This window comes from Ahaetulla prasina, chromosome 5 (assembly GCF_028640845.1).
Source record: "Ahaetulla prasina isolate Xishuangbanna chromosome 5, ASM2864084v1, whole genome shotgun sequence".
Lineage (NCBI taxonomy): Eukaryota > Metazoa > Chordata > Lepidosauria > Squamata > Colubridae > Ahaetulla > Ahaetulla prasina.
Window position 1 is genome coordinate 128,825,192 of NC_080543.1, and position 26,275 is coordinate 128,851,466.

At 40.6% G+C, this 26,275-nt stretch overlaps 1 pseudogene; it reads left to right on the forward strand.

Moving 5' to 3' along the window:
- The first annotated feature begins 17,815 nt into the window (after positions 1-17,815).
- The window catches only part of LOC131199981 (uncharacterized), a 238,225-nt pseudogene continuing 229,765 nt past the window's right edge, over positions 17,816-26,275 (forward strand).

Sequence of the window (26,275 nt, forward strand, 5' to 3'; positions counted from 1 at the left end):
TTCTAAGCCAAAGAGCTAGCACTGTCTGATGACGATTCCATGGTCATGTGACCAGCATGACTAAACACCGAAGAGGGATGGAGCACTGTTACCTTCCCACTGAAGTGCTCCCTATTTTTCTACTTTTCTATTCGACCGGGATACTTACGGGACCGTCTTCTGCCGGCTTCAATCTCCCAACGACCGGTGCGTTCTCACAGAGAGGGTCTCCTCAGGGTGCCGTCTGCCAAACAATGTCGGCTGGCGGTCCCCAGGGGGAGGGCCTTCTCTGTGGGGGCTCCTACTCTGTGGAAGTAGTAGGACTCCGACAACTGTCTGACCTTAGAACCTTTCGCCGCGAACTTAAAACCTATTTGTTTCATCTTGCTGGACTGGCTTAACTTTTAAAAACTTTTAAATGGTTTTATTGGGTTTTTTTTAATTTTAGTGATTTTATAGGGTGTAATTGTATTTTAGCTTTGCCAATTGAATAAGTTTTTTAGGGGTAGTTTTTAATTATTGTATGGGTTTGCTTTGTATTTTAACTGGCTGTTCACCACCCTGAGTCCTTCGGGAGAAGGGCGGTCTATAAATTAAAATATTATTATTATTATTATTATTATTATTATTATTATTATTATTATTATTATTATTATTATTATTATTATTATTATTATTATTATTTGCATTTTTACGTGCTTTCGAACTGCTAGGTTGGCAGAAGCTGGGACAAGTAACAGGAGCTCACCCCATTTATGTGGTGCTAGGGATTCGAACCGACGAACTGCCGACCTTTCTGATAGACAAGTTCAGCAACTTAGCCACTGAGCCACCACGTCCTAGTTTAAATTCATAATAGTGAAACATGAACTTTGTAAAATGTTAAAGGATACTGAGACAGACTTCATATCTATTAGAAAAAAACAGGGCCTAATTGCATCAGAATAAAAAGATATTGAGGGGTCCTTGGTGCTCTCTGAGCTTGCTTGTTTTCTTGCAGACATTTCATCATCCAAACCAGGTAACATCATCAGTGCTAGTAGGAAGTGTGGTTTAATATAAACAATATAAACTGATGGCGAACCACACTCCTTACTAGCACTGATGACCCCGCATTTCAACTCTGAGCAACAAATATTCTCCTTTATTGATGACAATATATTCTGTTTTAGGCCCAGTACTCTTCAACATCTTCATCAATGACTTGGACGAGGGGATAGATGGGGAACTCATCAAATTTGCAGATGACACCAAGCTGGCAGGAATAGCCAACACTCCAGAAGATAAGCTCAAGATACAAAAAGATCTTGGCAGACTTGAACATTGGGCGCTATCTAACAAAATGAAATTCAACAGTGAAAAAAGCAAGGTTCTACATTTAGGCTAAAAAAACAAAATGCACCGGTACCGTATATGTGTCATCTTGCTCAATAGTAGTACCTGTGAGAGGGATCTTGAAGTCCTAGTGGATAACCATTTAGATATGAGCCAGCAGTGTGCAGCAGCTGCCAAAAAAGCCAACACAGTTCTGGGCTGCATAAACAGAGGGATCGAATCAAGATCACGTGAAGTGTTAGTGCCACTTTATAATGCCTTGGTAAGGCCACACTTGGAATATTGCATCCAATTTTGGTCGCCACGATGTAAAAAAGATGCTGAGACTCTAGAAAGAGTGCAGAGAAGAGCAACAAAGATGATTAGGGGACTGGAGGCTAAAACATATGAAGAACGGTTGGAGGAACTGGGTATGTCTAGTTTAATAAAAAGAAGGACTAGGGGAGACATGATAGCAGTGTTCCAATATCTCAGGGGTTGCCACAAAGAAGAGGGAGTCGGGCTGTTCTCCAAAGCACCTGAGGGTAGAACAAGAAGCAATGGGTGGAAACTGATCAAGGAAAGAAGCAACTTAGAACTAAGGAGAAATTTCCTGACAGTTAGAGCAATTAATAAGTGGAACGACTTGCCTGCAGAAGTTGTGAATGCTCCAACACTGGAAATTTTTAAGAAAATGTTGGATAACCATCTGACTGAGATGGTGTAGGGTTTCCTGCCTGGGCAGGGGGTTGGACTAGAAGGCCTCCAAGGTCCCTTCCAACTCTGATGTTATGTTATGTTATGTTATGATTAAAGTTGGTACCAAAAATATTTATTTTAAGAAGAAAGTGCACCCCAGAAGTGATTTGCATTGATGTGGACAAGAAGAGTTCATATTTTAGGTCCCAACCCTACACTAGTATTCAAAAGTTTAATGTTTAAAAGTATTTAGGAAGGGGTGCTAGATTGTAAGTCGTACAGTTATACTATAAAGCAGGGGTGAAATGCTATCGATTCGGACCAGTTTGGCCGAACTGGTAGTGATGGCAGTGGGTGGTTCAACCCACCCATCATCGTTAAAACCAGGAAGTAACCTGTTTTTTACCCTCTGTGCATGCACAGAAGGGTTTGCGCATGCCCAGAGCGTCTGCACGCACATGTGAAGCGGCGCATGCACTTTCAAACCAGTTGGGAAGGTAAGTAGATTTCACCCCTGGTAAAAAGCCTACGCATACCATCTTTTTAGCTAAAATACAAATATCCTGGGAGCATAACACCTAATTCAAAGCATCTTAACTATGAGTCACTACTGCACAGATGATTAAAGGGATCAGGGTCCTTTGAGATGCTTAAATAGAAAAACTTTTCTAGTATAGGTGCTGAAGGTATTATTTTGAGCCCTGCATAATGCTGTCCTCCAAAACTCAAGAGATCTGCCAGCATCTCCTTCAGCTTGGAGGTGACCTCTGGGTTCAGTGAAGAGCAATGTTTGATCTGGAAACCAGGAAGGACATCAATTGTTTCATTTTTCTAAACCTGCTGGCACATAAATGCTATGACTCAGGTATTCCCAACACATTCCTAAACACCTTCAATACTGGAAGATCCTGGGAAAGATAACTAATAATTCATCTGAAATGTCTTATATGCTGAAAGGGCTCACCTAATCCAAATATCGAGTTTCTAGCACAATTCATTCAGATCTCTATTCATCATCTCACCCACATTCTTTTCCTGGCCTGGCAGAGACACAGCACTTTTCAAATAAATCCCAAAAATAAAACTCCACTGCCATATAAGGATGAATCCATAGCTTAACTTCCAAAATCAATTTAGTTTTCCCAAGGGAATCAACACAGTGGCAGCAAACAAACAAACAAACAAACAAACAAAGCATTGTATGCCAGAAGTGTTCCTTAGCCAGTAATTTGGTCCCAAGATCTTTGGTGAACAGCCAACAGTCATTTCTGCTCTTGTGATTTATTGCATCTTATAGTGTCATCCAGCGATAGCTGTGCCACTGTGTCAGTAATGAAGAAAGCCTTTATAGAACTACAACAATGGCTGGGTGATGCTAAAAGACCCTATAAATCATTAAGGTGGCAATGCCCAAAACCCGATACAGTTCAACAAAATTCTCCAACAGAATGCACAATCATACTCATTCCTCCAAAAACAAAAACAAAAAACAACAACCCTTCATTAATATTGATATCAAGTGGCTAAGAAATATGGGATGCAAAGAATACAAAGGAAGTACATTCATTTGCATCGTTGCCGCAATGTAAAGTCAAGAATCACACCTTCCATCAGAGCAAAGTTGCTGGCCAAGGTTGGGAATTTTGCTGATTCAAACGCAATAGAATGAATGATCCTAAGACTAAAACTTAATTTCGACTTGCCTACCACTGTACATGGGCATCCCTGCATACCTCCGCTGCATAGGTAAGCACAGATTGCAGATGGCTACAGCATTAGCACTTACACTTATATACCACTTTACAGTGCTTTTTTAGCCCTCTCTAAGCGGTTTACAGAGTCAGCATATTACCCCCAACAATTTGGGTCCTTGTTTTACCCACCTCGGAAGGATGGAAGGCTGAGTCAACCTTGAGCCTGGTGAGATTTGAACTGTCGAACTGCGGGCAGCTGGCAATCAGCAGAAGTAGCCTGCAGTACTGCACTCTAACCACTGTGCCACCATGGCTCAGTGTACAGGCAGGCCAATGCACACTTCCCAAATCCCAACTTCATATTATGTCAAGGTGCATATCCTGTGTGCAGATTGGTTGATCCAACTTCCTGTTCTGTGCTTTGCTCTTTGAGTGCCCCCTAGTGAGAATGTTTATTTGCATAAAAATAAATGGAACACCCCAGACAACCATACCTGAATGACAGACACATATGTTCCCTGAGGTACAGTGATGGAAAAGTCTGCTTGACCATTAGGGGAGCAGCTCTGCATCATGAATTTCATGGCCAAAGACTCATGAGTTGCTAATTTCCAAAATTGCCCCAGTGACTATGTGGGAATGACCACTAGATTGCAAGAACACAAAGTTGCCAAACTCATTGGCAACTGCACATTGCAATAAACAAGGACATGCATTTGATTTTATTCTTTTGAAGCTACTAAGATTTTTGGCTGAGGAGAGCCAAAAAACAGCCAGAGAAATGATTGAAATGTGGGAAAACAGACCCCTTGTCAGACAATAGGTCAATAATAGCCTTATTATGGTTAATAAGGCTCCTCTGATTTGCGACCTTATTCAGGGGGAGTCCGCGGACCTTATGGGCATTACGGAAACCTGGTTGGGCCCAGAGGGAGGGGTCCCCCTGGTTGAGATGTGCCCTCCAGGTTTCCGAGCATTTCATCAGCCGAGGGTCCAAGGTGGGGGGGGGGGGGGTGGCGGTTGTTATTAAGGAAGATCTAGAGCCGAGGGAGGCCACTATTCCTCAGATTGCCGGTTGTGAATCCCTTTATGTGCGGTGGGGTTATAGGAATCAGTTGGGCTTGGTGATCGCGTACCTGGCTCCTTGCTGCGTGACCACAGCCCTGCCTGAGCTGTTGGAGGTACTTGCTGCTGTGGCGGTTCAGTGCGCCAGACTTATTGACATGGGGGATTCCAACCTGCCATCAGCTGGCTCGCCATCGACGGCAGCTCGGGAGTTCTTGGCTTCCATGACGGCCTTGGACCTGATTCGAGTAAATGATGGCCCTACGCACACGGGGGGAGGCACACTGGATCTGCTTTATATCTCTGGACAGTGGTTAAATGATCTGGTATTAGATGATTTAGTAACGGAACCAATGTCATGGTCAGATCATTTCTCCTTCGCCTAGACTTCCGAACCTCCATTCACCACCGCCGGGAGACGGAACCTATACGGTGGTTCCGTTGCAGGCGCCTGATGGACCCTGAGAGGGTCCTGACGGAGCTTGGGCCATTCGCTGAGGATCTGGCCCACGGCACGACTGAGGAACTGGTCGTGGCCTGGGAACAGGCCGCGCCGGGCCTTGACCGTGTCGCGCCTTTGCGACCTCTGACCCGCGAGATCTCGACCGCCCCTTGGTTCTCCGAGGGGCTGAGGGAGATGAAACGCCGGAGAAGACGCCTGGAGAGCACCTGGAGGTCCAGTCGCCCGAATTGATCGGACACTAGTTAGGTCCTATTCTAGGACCTACCTAGTGGCAATGAGGGAAGCGAGGCGCCCACGCCCACCCTCATTGCGCCGGCAGATAACCGCCCGGCCGCCCTGTTTGGTCACCCGCCTCTCCTACATCAGGAGGTGCGGATGACCCTTGCAGGGACGAGCCGAGGAGTTTAGCGGTTATCTATACGATAAAATCGCTCAGCTGAGGGACGGTCTGGATCGAATTTGGGATGATCCAAGCGAGGAGAGGAGGCACGCCTTGTTGAGTCCATTTGGGATGAGTTTGACCCTGTGGCTCCCGAGGACGTGGACAGGTTGTTGGGGAGGCTTCACGGCACGACATGTTTACTGGACCCGTGCCCTTCCTGGCTGGTACTGGCCACTCAGGAGGTGACACGAGGCTGGCTCCAGAGGATTATCAACGCTTCTTTGTTGGAAGGGGTTTTCCCTGCCGCCTTGAAAGAGGCGGTGGTGAGACCCCTCCTTAAGAAGCCTTCCCTGGACCCAGCTGTTTTGGGTAATTATCGTCCAGTTCCAACCTTCGCTTTGTTGCGAAGGTTGAAGAGAGTGCCGTGGCGGGACAGCAACCTCAATACCTGGATGAAGACGTCTATCTAGACCCGTTCCAGTCCGGCTTCCGACCCGGATACAGCACGGAGACAGCTTTGGTCGCTTTGGTGGATGATCTCTGGAGGGCTCGGGACAGGGGTTATTCCTCTGCCCTGGTCCTATTAGACCTCTCAGCGGCGTTCGATACCATCGACCATGGTATCTTGCTGCGCCGGTTGGGGGGATTGGGAGTGGGAGGCACCGTATATCGGTGGTTCTCCTCCTATCTCTCTGACCGGTCGCAGGCGGTGTTGACAGGGGGGCAGAGGTCGACCGCGAGGGGCCTCACTTGCGGGGTCCCTCAGGGGTCGATTCTCTCGCCCCTTCTGTTCAACATCTACATGAAACCGTTGGGTGAGATCATCAGTGGTTTCGGGGTGAGATACCAGCAGTACGCTGATGACACTCAGCTGTACTTTTCCACCCCTGACCACCCCAATGAAGTTGTTGAAGTGCTGTCCCGGTGTTTGGAGGCCGTACGGGTCTGGATGGGGAGAAACAGGCTCAAGCTTAATCCCTCCAAGACGGAGTGGCTGTGGATGCCGGCACCCCGATTCAGTCAGCTGCAGCCGCGGCTGGCTGTTGGTGGCGAGTTATTGGCCCCAAAGGATAGGGTGCGCAACTTAGGTGTCCTCCTGGACGATCGGCTGTCGTTTGAAGATCATTTGACGGCCGTCTCCAGGGGGGCCTTCCACCAGGTTCGCCTGGTTCGGCAGTTGCGCCCCTTCCTTGATCGGGATGCCTTATGCACGGTCACTCATGCGCTCGTTACCTCTCGCTTGGATTACTGTAATGCTCTCTACATGGGGCTCCCTTGAAGTGCGCCCGGAGGCTTCAGTTAGTCAGAATGCAGCTGCGCGGGTTATAGAGGGAGCTACGTAGCTCCCATGTAACACCGATCCTGCGCAGGCTGCACTGGCTGCCTGTGGCTTTCCGAGTGCACTTTAAGGTGTTGGTTATGACCTTTAAAGCGCTCCATGGCTTAGGACCTGGGTACTTACGGGACCGCCTGCTGCTACCACATGCCTCCCACCGACCCGTACGCTCCCATAGAGAGGGACTTCTCAGGGTGCCGTCCGCCAAACAATGCCGGCTGGCGGCCCCAGGAAGGGCCTTCTCTGTGGGGCACCCACTCTGGAATGAGCTTCCCCGGGTTTCGTCAAATACCTGACCTCCGGACATTTCGTCATGAACTAAAACACATCTTTTATCCAGCGGGGCTGGCTTAAATTAGTTTTAAGGGAAATTTTATTAATTTTAAATGGGGTTTTTAGTATGGAAAATTTTAATTTCAGGCTAATTTAATAAGTTTTTAAATGGTATTTTAATTTTTATATTGTGTTGTTCTTACTTTTGCCTGTACACCGCCCTGAGTCCTTCGGGAGAAGGGCGGTATAAAAATTAAATAAAATAAATAAATAAATAAATAAATAGGAGTGTTAATTTACCATTATCTTACAAGGTACTTAGGAGCTGAGAGTGCAGTGGCACAAAGAAACAACAATTAATAGCCAGCCATCAACACCATAATTAACAACTAAAAGCAAGTAAAAACACAACGAGGCAACTTACAAGTACTATGCATAGAACATCTTCTGGAGAGAGAAAAGTTCTCTGAGGATGAGTTTAAAAGCTTGGAAGAATAAAACTCTGGTTCTGGTATCCAACACAGATTGGATCCTGCAATAAAATTCTGTTCTGCAGGGAAACAATACCCCCAAAAAATTAAAACTAAACAAATTGGGTGTCCTTTTCTCTAGTATACTGTATATATTGTGTCATGCACTGAGAATTTAGTTTCAATACGTAGGTCTACGAAATGCATGGAATAGAGAATTTGAATGTAACAAGTATAGGACATAGGAGAATTGTCATCTTCTGTGTTACTGCAGAAGCTTACCTAGAAAGTAGGTAAGCTATCTGTAGCTGGAGACCAGTGTGTGCACCAGAGCTATTGACAGCAAGCAAATCAGAGATGGCATTCAGCTGGTTCAGGTGGTGTTGTGCCTTGCCTGCCCCCCTCTCCGCAGCCGGGCCCCTCCCATCTCCTGCTATTTCAGCCAGAGACTGATAATGAAGACGAATGGCCTGGCATGCCTCCAGCCCCCAGTCCTGGCACCATGCCCGGACAGACTGAGCAAGACAAATGGCCTGGCATGCCTCCAGCCCCCAGTCCTGGCACCATGCCCAGACAGACTGAGCAAGACAAATGGCCTGCATGCCTCCAGCCTCCAGTCCTGGCACCATGCCCGGACAGACTGAGCAAATAAACCTCCACCCCACAACGTGTGACCATGAAGCCAGTCACGAGCTAGAATTGCCGGCAGCTGGAGGGTGGGCAGATCCCCGCTTCCAGAGAATGGAGAGGCGACGGCAGCAAAAGGAAGGGAGGGGCAGGCCTGGATAAGTGCTGAGTCATGGAACCACACCCCATGGCCTATATAAAGGATCTGCTTTCTGGCATTCCTTGAGTCAGGCAAAGTCTAATCTGATTGCTGAAGTCACACCTTGGATTCTGCCTACCCTGAGAACTCTGGCAGAACTTTGGCAAAGCTGCAGAGGCTTCGTGGCCACGCTTGATACAGACTTTCCAGACCCGGCCGTCAGAGGAGGAGTGGGACACGACAGGTGGGTTCTGGCGAACTGGAAGTTGCGCCCCTGCCCGGGGACAATCCCGTCCTATATTGCTGTGCTTTCGATGCCGCACACATGTGTGGATGGCACACGTAAGCAATTTCCTGTGTTGTTTGACGTTGCCTGCACGTGTGGACAGCACACACTCAATTTCCATTGCTGGGTGAACCGATTGCTACAGTATGTGAAGCCCACCTTTGAAGCAAATAATGGGGAAAGATTAAAGACAGATTCACACAATCATAAAATACACAATTCCGAATATGTTTCCTTGGACGAACATAGACAAAGTACAAGGTATAGTATAAACTATGATGAAGATCATATCCCAGTGAAATGATCCCAACAAAATATGAAAAGAATTTTCAGGATGCTATTATTGGTACCAAGAAGAGATCCTGAACTTGAAATGCAAAACGCAAGTCATATATTTTCCTGGTAGAAAACGAACCAACTGCAGGAGCTCAGACGGAAGAAAAGAATGAGATTTATACACAAATTTTCAGCTGTTGTGTCATAATTTATAAAATCTATGCAAGGAACAAAAATGAAATTTGATCGCACAGAGTAAGTCATATTTTCACTGTGTCTTTTTCCCCACTAGGAATGGAGTTGAAATCCATTCAATTTATGAATCTATACTTTCAAATAAAATCAGAGATATAGGATTACTTCTCCAAATTTTGCGACATAGATCTCTGCTTCATAAACATATGATGTTCATCTGTACATATAATATTAACAGTGCCCCAAGCTGCATATATTAAATTAAATGCTGTGTTAAGAAGGTAGGAAAGTTGCTTCCAAAATTTAGACAACATGGAAGCAAAACCGCAGATAAGAATTGGATGTAAATGAAATGGAGTGATTGAAGAAATGATACAATTATATAACTGAGAAAAATCAGTATGGACAAACAGAGAGATTTGTCCATCTTCCAGTGTTAGTTGTGAACAGACTTTTAATTTTTTATCACCTTCTTAGCAGCCCTTTAAGTGTAAGAGATATAAATACAAAAAGCAGGCTAGTTAGGGCAATAGTCTCCCCTATAATGATGTATGGGTGAAAGGGTTGGACACAAAGAATGGCTGATCAAAGAAGAATTGACACCTTTAAACTATGGTGCTGATATAAATTATTGTGTATACTATGGACAGCCAGAGTTAGTAACAGAGAGTTGTTAAATCGTATAAAACCAGACACATCGCTAGAAGCTAAAATCATAAGACTACGTCTGATTTATTTTGGCCATGTCATGTGTGCAAATTCATTGGAGAACGCAATAATCTTAGGAATAGTTAGTGGAACAAGAAGAAGGGGCAAGCAAAGAACATGCTGGCTTGATAACATCAAATCTGATACAAAGTTAAACATCCAATAAATGAAAGAAGCTGTGTTTGATAGAGTAGCACAGAGAGTGCTTGCCTATAAAGTTATCAAGAGTCAGACACAACTAAGTGGTTAAAACAACAAGTATAAGAGAATGTTCTCTATGGAAATAGTCCATTACATTCTGTTTGAAAATACCTTTAAGCATGGATATGCTTAGAGCAAACAAAGAGTTCTTCTGTGCTTCCTTGAATATACTAATCAAAGAAACAAAATAAAATCTAAATTTATTATCAGATACTTATAGATTCAACGGTTATGATACATTTTTATATGTGTTTGACTTTTCATATGTTCAGTTCACATTTGCAAGATCAGAACAAAAATTTGTTTTGGCCTTAATGAATACCCAGTTAACAGCCTTTGAAAAAAAAGACTTGATTCATTTACTATTTTCAGTAATTTGCCACACTCATTTATTTCTGTTTGGAAATTATATTTAGATCCCTATTTAAAGCATTTTCCCTAAATGACTATTCTTGACCCAAGACCTTTCAGAGATATTTCTGGAGAGGAACAATTTTTGTAAAATTGCGGCGGAAGACGGAAAACGAAAAACAAAGCAAACAAAAAAATATGTTTCCTGATTTTGATGTACTCAAGAACAGTTTGACTTTCAAATTATTATTGGAATTTATCTGAATTTTAAGAATTACGCACGGATCATACTTTGGGAGGGGGAGAGGGGGAGAGACAAAGTGAGGAAAATCTGATAATATATTCTACTAGCTATGGAAGACACAGATCATTTTTTTAAATTTGCATTTATATCCTGCCCTTCTCCGAAGACTATGTCAAGCAATAGTCTTTATCCATTTGTATATTATATACAAAGTCAACTTATTGCCCCCAACAATCTGGGTCCTCATTTTACCTACCTTATAAAGGATAGAAGGCTGGGTCAACCTTGGGCCTGGTGGGACTTGAACCTGCAGTAATTGCAAGCAGCTGCTGTTAATAACAGACTGTCTTACCATTCTGAGCCACCAAAGGCCGTTATTTAGTTAGATGTATTTCTTATTTTGCAATAAAGGTAGTAAACATAGTTTGACTTCATATCATTAACAAAGTATTCCCTGCACCTAGAGTGTTAGCACATACAGAATAACAGAGTTGGAAGGGACCTTGAAGGTCTTCTTGTACAACCCCTGCTCAAATAGGAGACCTTATACCATTTGGGACAAATGGCTGTCCAATCTCTTCTTAAAAGCTTCCAGTGTTGGAGCATTCACAACTTCTGAAAGCAAGCCATTCCAATGGTTGATTGTTCTTATTGTCAGGAAATTTGTCCTTAGTTCTAGGTTGCTTCTCTCCTTGATTAGTTTCCATTCATTGCTTCTTGCCCTGCAATCTGGTGCTTTGGGAAATAGAGTTACCCAGTGATGAAATCCAATTTTTTTTTTTACTACCGGTTCTGTGGGTGTGGCTTGGTGAGCATGGTTTGGTGGGCATGGCAGGGGAAGGATACTACAAAATCTCCATTCCCACTCCACACTAGGGGAAGAATACTGCAAAATCTCCATTCCCTCCCAACTCCTGGGAGAAAGATATTGCAAAATCTCCATTCGCACCCCACTCTGGGGTCAGCCAAAAGTGGTATTTGCCGGTTCTCTGAACTGCTCAAAATTTCCGCTACTGGTTCTCCAGAACCTGTCAGAATCTGCTGAATTTCACCCCTGGAGTTACCCCTTTCTCTTCTACATGAGAGATAAAATTAATCTGTTACAACCAAAACACTACTTTTCCATGTATTTGATGTGTATCCAAAGATACACAGACATAAATAGTCTGCATGATGCAAGCTTCATTGAACCGGGTCCTTGAAACTCTTTTTCATCTGGCTGTGAAGTTTGAATTTAGAAGTGGGCTTCTCTTGTCAAGAATTTACTATAAACCAGTTTTTATTTATTTATTTGCATTTATATCCCGGCCTTCTCCGAAGACTCAGGGCGGCTTACACTATGTTAGCAATAGTCTTCATCCTATTTGTATATTTATATACAAAGTCAACTTATTGCCCCCAACAATCTGGGTCCTCATTTTACCTACCTTATAAAGGATGGAAGGCTGAGTCAACCTTGGGCCTGGTGGGACTAGAACCTGCAGTAATTGCAAGCAGCTGCTGTTAATAACAGACTGCATTAGCAGTCTGAGCCACAGAGAGTTTGTTGAAGCAACCTGTTCTCTTTCCAACAGTGAAGTAAGTTCTGAGATGTCTTCTAAGGTGGGGTGGGATTGGGCTGCAGGGTGAATTGGCTTTTGGACATGCATTGTCTGTATGCAAAAACATCTTCTGAAAATTCCAGCCTGCTTTTGAAAACTTCAGAAAAGTAATCTGTGCATGAGTAGAAATATTTCTACTATATTGATGGTCAATACCCATCTCCGTCAAAAATACAAACATGAACAGAGTCAGAACTGGGCCATAAATTATGTGGGGTCAGAGTTGTCTTGCCCTCAGGGTTCTGACTGGTGCCCAGATATTTATTAGGAGCTCCATGTTGGCACATTCCAAGTGGAGCCAACTCTGATCCCACGTAAATTACAGCCCAGTTCTGATCCTGTTTCCCCCCTCCCCCCAAGGTGTGTCATCAGTCACATTCTCCAATGAAGCAATTTTGTGGGTTGTAGAGATCTTTCCCCTCCAGCCACTATGGGTAACCCCGGGAGACAGCCTTGGAAGAGATATGGCTGGAATGTGCTTTTATTTTTTGACTGACACACTGCCTCACAAGTTCGTTTTTCCTTCCCCCTTGCCTATGGCAACTCAAGAGCAGGCAAGGGATGCTTTGTGAGTTGACATTTGCATATAAGATCGTGTTCTGTGCACCCCTGCACAACTGTACACCAGTAAAGAGTAAAGAGACATTCCCTGTGGCTGGGCTCCAGCACAAATCTGAAAGCTCAAAAGGCTAAATCTCTGATTCTGGTGACTGACCCAGATTGGATCCTGCAACATTATCCTGAGACATGTACCAATGAGCCTTCGTTTATAAGATGGTGTTCATTGATCCAAACCGTGGTCCCTGTACTGGCAGGAATAACACTGGAAACACGAGGAGGAGGAGGTATACTTATACTTATACTTTAGACATCATTGAAATTAAATTGAATTAAATAAATATATTGAATAACATCACTCCTAGAGACTCTGTGCACTTGTTAGTAAGGTAGATGTTGCTATGAAAAAGTACAATAACAATCCAGTCTTGTGGTCAGGGATGACTGTGCCTCCCTTTGGCTCAGAATAGAATAGAATAGAATAGAATAGAATAGAATAGAATAGAATAGAATAGAATAGAATAGAATAGAATAGAATAGAATTTTTTATTGGCCAAGTGTGATTGGACACACAAGGAATTTGTTTTGGTGCATATGCTCTCAGTGTACATAAAAGAAAAGATATGTTCATCAAGAATCATAAGGTACAACACTTGATGATAGTCATAGGGTACAAATAAGCAATCAGGAAACAATCAATATCAATATAAATCATAAGGACACAAGCAACAAAGTTATAGTCATACAGTCATAAGTGGAAGGAGATGAGTGATGGGAATGATAAAATTAATAGTATGCAGATTTAATAAATAGTTTGACAGTGTTGAGGGAATTATTTGTTTAGCAGAGTGATGGCATTCGGGAAGAAATTGTTCTTGTGTCTAGTTGTTCTGGTGTGCAGTGCTCTGTAGCGTCGTTTTGAGGGTAGGAGTTGAAACAGTTTATGCCCAGGATGTGATGGGTCTGTAAATATTTTCACAACCCTCTTTTTGACTTGTGCAGTATACAGGTCCTCAATGAAAGGCAGGTTGGTAGCAATTGTTTTTTTCTGCAGTTCTAATGATCCTCTGAAGTCTGTGTCTGTCTTGTTGGTTTGCAGAACCAAACCAGACAGCTATAGAGGTGCAGATGACAGACTCAACAATTCCTCTGTAGAACTGTATCAGCAGCTCCTTGGGCAGTTTGAGCTTTCTGAGTTGGCACAGAAAAAACATTCTTTGGCACAGCTTCTCCACTTGTGAGAATGCGAGGAAAGGTTGTGACGTTTTTATTTTAGTTTCCTGCATCAGAGGCTCAATCATAATTATGAGAAAGGCTGAACTCATTCAAGGAACCTTGATGTCAGCAGTCAGTACACCCAACAAGAGCCAATTGCAAAATATTGTTTGCTGGAGATCTGAGAGAAGGAGGAAGGGTTTCTGGTTTTCGGGATATTAGGTTTTGCATCACCGAATCTCCACCAAACACTGTCAATCAATTTGGGGAAAGGCATTTTCTAACTCACAGGAAGAAACAAAGAATTGTTCAATACTCTCCAAGCAAATCTCTTCCTCTTTTTTTTTAATACCCTAGCACTAATGATTTTCATTATCTCCTTAGTTGATAGAATCCATTTCAAAAACCAATAATCTCTTGCAATCCACCGAGCCACAAATTACTCATTAGAAAATATTTTCAAAGATCATTACCTTGCCCATGGATTTTAGCTGCTCATTTCCCAAATTCTCACTTTTAACACAGTTCACAAGGAAAGGAGAGATTATTCACTGGCAAGAAAATGATTCTAATGTAATACAAGCCATTTACTTGTTTATTGTTGGAAACACTGCTTTTTTAAAAAAAAATAAAAAATAAAAATAAAGGTCAAAAGTGTATCAGTTTGAATGTTGCTTTTTATGGTTATTAGGATAAAATGAAATGATGGATATTATGTTCACTGCGTTAAATTGAGCAAGAGTATTCAGAACCATTTATATACAGACTTTTGTAGTGGTATTTCTTTCTTTTTTTTCTTTTAAGGAATGTATAGTGAGAGATGGAATTTATTTATTTATTTGTGTACAAATAGTCATTTATCATTTAGGGCATATTGCCATGTCTGAAGAATGATGAGCATGCCAAGTTTTCTTATCTTGAGCAAAGAAGTTAAAAACATGATGTTCCCATTGTATTTAACTAAACTGCTATCTGCATACAGGAAAGATATTCCCTTTGGACTACATGAGAGAAATAGCATAAGTAAATATCAAAGTTAATATAAGAACATAACAGCAGAGACCAAATTTACATTTTGATTAAAGGCTTCCTGTTATCATATTGATGTCCCGTGAAAAAACAATGACATCTTTTCACAGAATGGGGAGGGAGGGAGGGAGGGAAGAAGGAAGGAAGGAAGGAAGGAAGGAAGGAAGGAAGGAAGGAAGGAAGGAAGGAAGGCAGATAAACTGGCAAGATATCAGTTATTTCACTGATTCTATAGGATTAGAATATGAACATATATGGATGCTATCACTCAAAATGTTTCCACTCATGGGAGGCGGGGCTGACGTCATGCCGATTGTGCCGAATTTGACCTGCCAGGAGATTCTGAGGGACACAAATCACTCTGGAGGGGTGATGAAGACAGAGAGGACACTCCGTTGATCACAAGGAGATCACATACTCTTGTTTGACATGGAGGAAGCTCTCAATCTGGTGGGAAGAAAAAGACAGCCATTGCGTGCCTGACTGGAGCTGTGAAAGCCGACTGATGCAGCAAGCATAGAATGTGAGGAACAATGTGATCGATCTGGGTGTGATTTTTCCAACTCCTGTTGTGGAATTTACCCCCTTAAAATAAACCTGGGAGAAAGTGGGACTCAAAGAAGAAGAGGTGGAATCATTTGTTTTCCACCCCCAAGAATAGCGGCGAGCAAACTTGTGAGCTATTTAAAGAATTGGAAGTAGAGAAAAGAGATTTAGAAAGAAAGAAAGAAAGAAAGAAAGAAAGAAAGAAGGAAAGAAAGAAAGAAAGAAAGAAAGAAAGAAAGAAGGAAGGAAGGAAGGAAGGAAGGAAGGAAAGAAAGAAAGAAAGAAAGAAAGAAAGAAAGAAAGAAAGAAAGAAAGAAAGAAAGAAAGAAAGAAAGAAAGAAAGAAAGAAAGAAAGAAAGAAAGAAAGAAAGAAAGAAAGAAAGAAATTTAAAAGCTAGGAAGTTGGACTGGCGATTAAGTTGAAAACTTTTTGGAATATGAAATTTGGACCCCTGGGACTTTTAAAAAGCTTTGGAGCAGTGATACAATTTTAGCTAACAAAACAGAAAGAAAGAAAGAAAGAAAGAAAGAAGGAAAGAAAGAAAGAAAGAAAGAAAGAAAGAAAGAAAGAAAGAAAGAAAGAAAGAAAGAAAGAAAGAAAGAAAGAAAGAAAGAAAGAAAGAAAGAAATTTAAAAGCTAGGAAGTTGGACTGGCGATTAAGTTGAAAATTTTTTGAAATATGAAATTTGGACCCCTGGGACTTTTAAAAAGCTTTGGAGCAGTGATACAATTTTAGCTAACAAAACAGAAAGAAAGAGAGAAATAGAGCAACAGCAACATCTACTGCAGAAAACTGCAGAGAAGTGAAAGTAATGAAAGTATGACCTTGACTGTATATTGAAGATAAGCTTGTTTGTTACAATAACACCTGCTCTAGCAAATTGTTTATAAGAGACAGGAGAGACAGAGTGTGAAACACTGTAGCTTTTTAAACAGTGTAGCTCTTTGAACTTAGATGAAAACTAAACAGAGAAAGTAAATAGAAGCTGGGAAATAGCAAAAACTTTCTTTTTTCCTTCCTGTTTGAACTTTTTTTTTCTTTTGAGTGATGAATAGAATAGAATAGAATAGAATAGAATAGAATAGAATAGAATAGAATAGAATAGAATAGAATAGAATTTTTTATTGGCCAAGTGTGATTGGACACACAAGGAATTTGTCTTGGTGCATATGCTCTCAGTGTGCATAAAAGAAAAGATACGTTCATCAAGGTACAACATTTACAACACAATTGATGGTCAATATATCAATATAAATCATAAGGATTGCCAGCAACAAAGTTACAGTCATACAGTCATAAATGGAAGGAGATTGGTGATGGGAATGATGAGAAGATTAATAGTAGTGCAGATTTCGTAAATAGATTGACAGTGTTGAGGGAATTATTTGTTTAGCAGAGTGATGGCCTTCGGGGAAAAACTGTTCTTGTGTCTAGCTGTTCTGGTGTGCATTGCTCTATAGCGTCGTTTTGAAGGTAGGAGTTGAAACAGTTTATGTCCAGGATGTGATTATGAACCTGAGTGGTTGAATTTTGGGGCTTGGTGAGCCTAAGTGGATTACAAATTTATCAAATTTACTAAATCAATCAAGAGAAGAAAGGTTTAGGGTTTGAAGAACCGGAAGATTAACAAGGAATTTCATTTTTTTTCTATTTTCCTCTCTTTTGGACTACATATCAGCAAGTTTGTAACTATTTGGAAATTTTGGTGGTGGCTTTATTTGTGAAAATGCTCTTTAAGTGGAAATTAGTGGGGGATTGATGAGATATTAGAATATTATTTGTGTTATTGCTGATTATTCTTTTAAAACTTTTTGAGGATGTCAAAATTACTCAACATGACTAGTACTTCAAACTTAAGCAAAGTAGGGAGGAAAAATAGATCAGTGCCCTCAGCAGCAGCAGCAGCAGCAGCTGCATCTAGTCTAGCAAGTCAAACATCTTTGGATTGCATATTGCAGCAGGAAAAAATGAATATGATGAATATGATGCAAGCAGAATTGAAATTAATGCTCCAAACAACAAAACATTTTGAAGACATGAAGGAAAGAATGGAAAAGATGGATGATAAAGTGGAGAACATTCAACAAACTATAACTAAAAGTTAACAAAGGATGCAGGAAATATAAGAGAAATCAGAACAAACAGAGAAGAAAGTGGAAGAGATGGATGATAGACTTACACAGGCAGATAAAAATCTTGAGAGAACAGTAATTATGTTGGAGATGGATAAAGCTGAATACTTCTTGAGATTCAAGAACATTGAGGAAGAAAAGGGGAAAAGCCTTGCAGAGATAATGGCAGAATTGTTGGCAGATGCCTTGGAGGGGGACAAGCAAGAGATGCTTGCTGGGATGGACAAAATATTTAGAGTATACACAAGGTATGAGTCAAGAAATAAACTACCTAGAGAGGTACATGTGAGATTTACTAAGAAGGCACCAAGAACAGAGATACTTCAAAAAGCAAGAGATAACCCATTAAAATATAAAGGAAGAGAAATAATAGTTCTGAAACAAGTAAGTAAGAGAAGAGTAAGAGACACGAGAAAACAATACCAATTTCTGACAAGACAATTAATTAAGCATGAAGTAAATTTCAGATAGCTCATACCTGAAGGAATCCTGGATGGATCAAAGGCATAGACTGGATACTATAGAGAAAGCAGAGCAATTTTTTTTTTGTTTACATTTATACCCCGCCCTTCTCCGAAGACTCAGGGCGGCTTACAATGTATAAGGCAATAGTCTCATTCTATTTGTATATTTTTTACAAAGTCAACTTATTGCCCCCCCAACAATCTGGGTCCTCATTTTACCTACCTTATAAAGGGTGGAAGGCTGAGTCAACCTTGGGCCGGGCTCGAACCTGCAGTAATTGCAGGCTTTGTGTTCTAATAACAGGCTTCTCTATTGCCTGAGCTATCCCGGCCCCTTCATCATAAAATTTTATGATGAACAATTTGTATTATATGAGGAAAAAAGAAAGAGAGAGGAGATAGATGACAAGAAACAAGAAGCATGAGGAGGAGGAAACATGCAACCAAAAGAAGATGAAATAGAATTAAAGGAGAGAGCAGAATGAGAAGGTGCAAAGACAAAAGAACAGAGAAAAATAAGAGTGACCAGAGCAATAAGACCTATCTAAAAGTAAAACTTTGGAAGATGAAATAAAACTACAGTCGATTAATATAAATGGATTGAATTCTCCCATGAAAAGGAAAAGGACTTTTAATGAATTAGGAAAGTTAAAATTTGATTTTATTTTTCTTCAAGAAGTTCACATCAAAAAAAAAAAAAACCCCAAAAAAAACAACACAATAAATTATTGGAATATCCTAGAATTGGGAAATTATACTCCTCATTTGCACAACAAAAGAAAAGATGTGTGGTTCTATATGTTAAAGAAACAATAAAAGGAAAACAAATGTTTGCAGATGAAGATACTTACTTGGGTGAAAGAATGGATTGGCTTGAGGAACAAAAGACTATTGAACTTGGAGGGACATGATCTTGAATTAGGGTGGCATGCTTTTTTATGGTATGGAAGAAACAAAATACATAGCTGTTTCCAAAGACACTATGTTAGGAGTGCATTATTATTAGTATGGGAGAAAATTAAAGAACAACATTATTTGAAAATACCGGTCTGGCTCTCCACAATGGAGGCCCTGATTTACCCAAATGTTATTGATATAGAGAATGTTACCAGATATAAGATATTTTAAATGAAAAGGGGAAATTTAAAACTAAACAGGAACTAAGCGAGCAAGCGATTGAAATAACATGGTGGTCATATGTGCAGATTTATTTATTTATTTTTAATTTATTTTTATTTGTCAAACACAACAGTATATATAAGTATAAGCATGAAATAACCATACAAATTGGATACAATCAAAGGGAACATTAGGACAGGAATGGTAGGCACGCTGGTGCTCTTATGCACGCCCATACAATCTAGATATGAGAAGAATGTTAAAATGTATAGTTTACATAAAGAATTAGCAGAATTAAATCAGATATTAACAGGGACTGATGAAAAATTAATGAAGAAAACATACAGCTATTTAATAATTATAATAATAATAATAATTTAATTTTTATACCGCCCTTCTCCCGAAGGACTCAGGGCGGTGAACAGGCAGATAAAATAATACAATATATTACAATAAAAAACACTCTTTAAAAAACTTATTCAATATGGCCTAAAATTTAAAATACAATACAAAATATAAAATAAACCCCAATAAAATCCATATTTAAAAACCCTATTTAAGCCAGTCCTGCTCAGAAGAATAGATACGTCTTCAGCTCGCGGCGAAAGGTCCGGAGGTCAGGAAGTTGTCGAAGTCCTGGGGGAAGCTCATTCCAGAGGGTTGGTGCCCCCACAGAGAAGGCTCTCCCCCTGGGGGTCACCAGCCTACACTGTTTGGCTGACGGCACCCTGAGTAGACCCTCTCTATGGGAGCGTACCGGCCGGTGTTAAATATTAACAATATTAATATTGTTAAATATTAAGATGGAAGATGAACAAGTAAAAGAGACAATGATAATATGGGCTAAATTTTTTGACTATTCGATTGAATTAGATAAATGGCAGAAATTATGAGATAGAAATTATAAATTATAAATCAACAATGTCTATTGATTACAAAAAAAATCTTTATAAAATATTTTATAGATGGCATTTTCTGCCCCCAAGGTTAGCAAAGATGTTTAAGGATAAATCTGCAAAATGTTGGAAATGTCATCAGACACCTGGTTCATACTATTATATGTAGTGGACATGTCAAAAGTGAAAAAATATTGGACAAAAATACATACATGACTGGAAAAAATGATAATAGAATAGAATAGAATAGAATTTTTTATTGGCCAAGTGGGATTGGACACACAAGGAATTTGTCTTGGTGCATATGCTCTCAGTGTACATAAAAGAAAAGATACCTTCATCAAGGTACAACATTTACAACACAATTGATGGTCAATATATCGATATAAATCATAAGGATTACCAGCAACAAAGTTACAGTCATACAGTCATAAGTGGAAAGAGATTGGTGATGGGAACGATGAGAAGATTAATAGTAGTGCAGATTTCGTAAATAGATTGACAGTGTTGAGGGAATTATTTGTTTAGCCTTCAGGAAAAAACTGTTCTTGTGTCTAGTTGTTCTGTTGTGCAGTGCTCTATAGCGTCGTTTTGAGGGTAGAAGTTGAAACAGTTTATGTCCAGGATGTGAGGGATCTGTAAATATTTTCACGGCCCTCTTCTTGATTCGTGCAGTATACAGGTCCTCAATGGAAGGCAGGTTGGTAGCAATTATTTTTTCTGCAGTTCTAATTATCCTCTGAAGTCTGTGTCTTTCTTGTTGGGTTGCAGAACCGAACCAGACAGTTATAGAGGTACAAATGACAGACTCAATAAATTCCTTTGTAGAACTGAATCAGCAGCTCCTTGGGCAGTTTGAGCTTTCTGAGTTGGCACAGAAAGAACATTCTTTGTTGTACTTTTTTGATGATGTTTTTGATGTTAGCTGTCCATTTTAGATCTTGCGATATGATAGAACCTAGAAATTTAAAGGTTTCTACGTTGATACTGTGTTGTCTAGTATTAAACAATACTAGATACTATTTATTGTCTAGATAAAACAACATTTAGATTTGAAACCAGAGACATTTTTGTTGGGCATTTTATCACACAAATATAATGAAGGGAATGTATATCTGATTTTATATGTATTGACTACAGTGAGAATAATATTTGCACAACAATGGAAAAGTGAAGAGATCCCAACCGATAGGGATGTGATTAGAAAAATATTAAAATGTGCAGAAATGGATAAGCTAACACTTAAAATTAAGGAAAAGAAAGAAACTGAATTATTATTATTATTTATTTGGGACTTGCTTTATCACTGGCTAGCTGACAAAAACAGAAGCTAGAAACAGGGAAATACATGGAAGGATCAGTGATACAAGAAAGATACATTAACTTGGTTAAACAATTATGATGTTGATGATTAATATTAATATAATTGATATTAATGCAAGGAATATTGTTGCAAACACTCTGATAATTATTTCCTAAAACGATTTTAGAATAGAATAGAATAGAATTTTATTGGCCAAGTGTGATTGGACACACAAGGAATTTGTCTTGGTGCATATGCTCTCAGTGTACATAAAAGAAAAGATACGTTCATCAAGGTACAACATTTACAACACAATTGATGGTCAATATATCAATATAAATCATAAGGATTGCCAGCAACAAAGTTAGTAGTGCAGATTCAGTAAATAGTCTGACAGTGTTGAGGGAATTATTTGTTTAGCAGAGTGATGGTCTTCGGGAAAAAACTGTTCTTGTGTCTAGTTGTTCTGATGTGCAGTGCTCTATAGCATCGTTTTGAGGGTAGGAGTTGAAACAGTTTATGTCCAGGATGTGAGGGATCTGCAAATATTTTCACGGCCCTCTTCTTGATTCGTGCAGTATACAGGTCCTCAATGGAAGTCAGGTTGGTAGCAATTATTTTTTCTGCAGTTCTAATTATCCTCTGAAGTCTGTGTTCTTCTTGTTGGGTTGCAGAACCCAGACAATGCACCGTTCAGTTGAAATTGGAACTTTTGTATGTTATAAAACAAAATAAAAACTTAAAACAAATAAAATATTAATATTAATAATAAAAAAGTTTCCTCTCACATAGTTTTTTTCCAGTTGTAAGAATAGTTACAAATACAGTCCCACTTCCCCAATATACTAAAACTATGATAGCGAACCTATGGAATGCATCCAGAAGTGACATGCAGAACCATTTTTCCGGGCACGTGAGCTGTCACCAAACTCACCTGCAGCTGTGCATGCCCCAGCTGATGTTCGAGCCTCCAGTGCACATGCATGCAATTCAGGGGACCCAGCTGGTCTTCAAAGCTCTCCTGTGCATGAATGCACATTTGCACATGTACACAAGAGTACTGGTATGCAGCGCATGCATGAGGAGATGGCGTTTGTGCACATGCATTGCACTCATGAAACCACAAACATGGACAGCTGGTGCGATGGCATGTGCAGCGCACAGTGGGGTGGACGCAAAAGCTGTGTGCATGCATTGATTGTGCGGTTCTGCACACAGCGCATGGGGAGGAGCCACACATTAGTGCGGATGGCACACATGTGCACGAAGTGCGCGAAGCACATACCTGTTCAGCACTCGGTGAGTAAAAGGTTCACCACCATTGCACTGAAAGATCCCTTTGAGATCTTTGCAGCAATTGTGTAAGCATAGATATTGGAATGTGTCCAGGTACACAGGATTTACAATAGCCTTTTGCCCATGAAGAATGACCTTCTTCAACGACTTCCATCTTTATGCCCCATTGACCTACCAGAATCCTTAATCCTACAAAATTATGTGCAAAAACTTTGCACGTAACCTGTGTGAGTCCTGCTTATATTCTCGCTTGTTTATATCCCTTCATAACTGCTTAAAGTCGATATGTAGAATTGAATTATAGAGGTTTCTAATCTCGCCTATTGTGTTTTTTACAGAGTTTACGGAATACGTCTGTCTCCTATCTTTGGAAATTACCATGAATAACATTTACTGATAAGCTGTGTTCCACTGATAAGTCAAAAGTCCTCCAGATTTCCCAAGTCTTATCAAACAGCTTCAGAAATTGAATCTCATAACTTACCCCAAAAAGAATATCCTAACACAGCTATCCATTTTGATACATATCATCTAAAACACTGTTTAACTCTAAAATGTTATCGTTAAAATACTCCCATTCTCTATTTTCGTATCTCAGTTACACCATCCCAGTCATAGGGATATTTTCCGTTACTTACTAACCATTTATTAATAACCAGGAACATAGAAATATGCAAATGTCTATGGAGATTCTTAGACATCCAGGTCATGGTTGTCCCAAAGGTGCTTTTTCAAGGGGCAACTGGACTTTCTTGTTTTTCCTTTGGAAGATGTTTCACTTCTCATCCCAGAAGCTTCTTCAGCTCTGACTGGATGGTGGGGAATGGAAGGATTTATATTCCTTGCAGTCATCTGGTCATTAGTACTTCCACTCCCCACCATCCAATCAGAGCTGAAGAAGCTTCTTGGGTGAGAAGCGAAACAGATAGAAATACACACTTCTGTTTTGTGTTGCAAGTCAAAATTTGCTTTTGGGAAACATAGGAAACAAAACTCATCATCATCATCATCATCATCACCATCAAACACCAACTGTCTATGCCAGATTCTTGGGAAGGGCTTGATCGCTGGATAAAAATACAAAATCCAGTCTTAACATCTGGCTGACTGTGTGGCAACCATAATAATGATAAAAATGAACAGAAAAGAAACATGGCAAGGGACAGTATTACATGGCCAATGCATTTAAAAAAAAAGTAGCAAGCAACACAGATAGCAATAAGAACTGGCAATGGCCAAGGGTTGAAAAGTTGCACATCAATCCACATATTGTTGTTATTTGTGAAGTCGTGTCCAATCCGCCACACCCCCATGAACAGGCCTTCCTGTCCTCTATCATCTTCTGGAGTCCATTTAAGCTCAGACCTACTGCTTCAGTGACTCCATCCAGCCACCTCATTTTCTGTCGTCCTCTTCTTCTTTAGCCCTCAATCGTTCCCAGCATTTAAGCTCTTCTCCAGTGAGTCCTTCCTTCTCATTAAGTGGCCAAAGTATTTCAGTTTCATCTTCAAGATCTCGCCTTCTAAAGAGCAGTCAGGGTTGATCTCCTCTAGGACTGACCGGTTTGATCGCCTTGCAGTCCAAGGGACTCTCAGGAGTCTTCTCCAGCACCAGAGTTCAAAGGCCTCAATTCTTTGGCACTCAGCCTTTCTTATGGTCCAACTTTCACAGCCGTACATTGCAACTGGGAAAACCATAGCCTTGACTATAGACTATATAAAGGTAAAGGTAAAGGTTCCCCTTGCACATATGTGCTAGTCGTTTCCAACTCTGGGGAGTGGGTGCTCATATCCGTTTCAAAGCCGAAAAGCCAGCGCTGTCCGAAGACGTCTCCCTGGTCATATGGCCTGCATGACTCAAAGCCAAAGGCACACCGAACGCTATTACCTTCCCACCAAAGGTGGTTCCTATTTTTTCTACTTGCATTTTTTATGTGCTTTCGAACTGCTAGGTTGGCAGAAGCTGGGACAAGTAATGGGAGCTCAACCTTTTACACGGCAGCACTAGGGATTTGAACCGCTGAACTGCCAACCTTTAGATCAACAAGCTCAGCGTCTTAGCCCCTGAGCCACTACGTCCCTCCTAGACTATATACCGGTACCTAAATTTGCAGATGAGAAATTGTCTTCTTCAACAGAAGAAGCTCAAAGTCAAGGAATGTAGTGATTCATAACTGAAGAGCAAAAGTAAAAAAAAAAAGAGGGGGGGTTGGGCATTTTTTTGCATATGCCGATTGTGGATTGCTCCTTTTGAGGTGGTTTGTATTTCTTCATCATTTGTTGCTCTCTCAAAGGAAATTAATGAAGTGATCCCTTTCTCATCTGTTCTGAAGATGCTTGCAAATGACCCAGAACTAGTAATGATAAGGGATTCCAGATGCTCCCCTGCTTTGCGACAAAGCAAAACAAATAAGTATGAAAATTTGTGAAATCTGCAACGCCAGATGGTGTCCAGAAAATCATTGCAATTTCAAGCAATTTCGGAAAACTGATTCTGGAGGTTTAGTTTTCATATTATTTATTTATTTATTTGTTTGTTTGTTTGTTTGTTTGTTTGTTTGTTTATTTATTTATCATAACAGCATACATTAAGCATAAGCATGAAGATTCTATACAACATATAAGTATATATATATGAGTATAAGCATGTAATAACTATATAAATTGTATATAATGAAAGGAAACAGTAGGACAGGAATGGTAGGCACGTTGGTGCTCTTATCCACGCCCCTTATAGACCTCTTAGGAATGGGGTGAGGTCAATGGTAGATAGTTTTTGGTTGAAGCTTTGGGAATTTGAGAAGAGACCACAGAGTCAGGTAGTGTATTCCAAGCATTAACAACTCTGTTACTGAAGTCATACTTTCTGCAATCAAGTTTGGAGCAGTTAATATTAAGTTTATTTTATTTATTTATTTATTTATTTATTTTTCACATTTATATACCGCCCTATCTCCCTAGGGACTCAGGGCGGTTCACAGGCAAGTAAAAAGTACATATAAATACAAACTAAACTAAACTAAATACAAACTAAAATAACAATTAAAAAATTTATTCTACATAGCCGAATTATTAAAAAACCAATATAAATAATAAAACCCATTAAAACCAGTAAATTTAAAATCTAATCCAGTCCTGCGCAGATGAATAAGTGTGTTTTAAGCTCGCGAAGAAAGGTTCGGAGGTCCGGAAGTTGACGAAGTCCTGGAGGGAGTTCGTTCCAGAGGGTGGGAGCCCCCACAGAGAAGGCCCTTCCCCTGGGTGTCGCCAGATGGCACTGCCTAGCTGACGGCACCCTGAGGAGTCCCTCTCTGTGAGAGCCCATGGGTCGGTGAGAGGTATTCAGTAGCAGTAGGCGGTCCCGTAAGTAGCCCGGCCCTATGCCATGGAGCGCTTTAAAGATGGTTACCAAA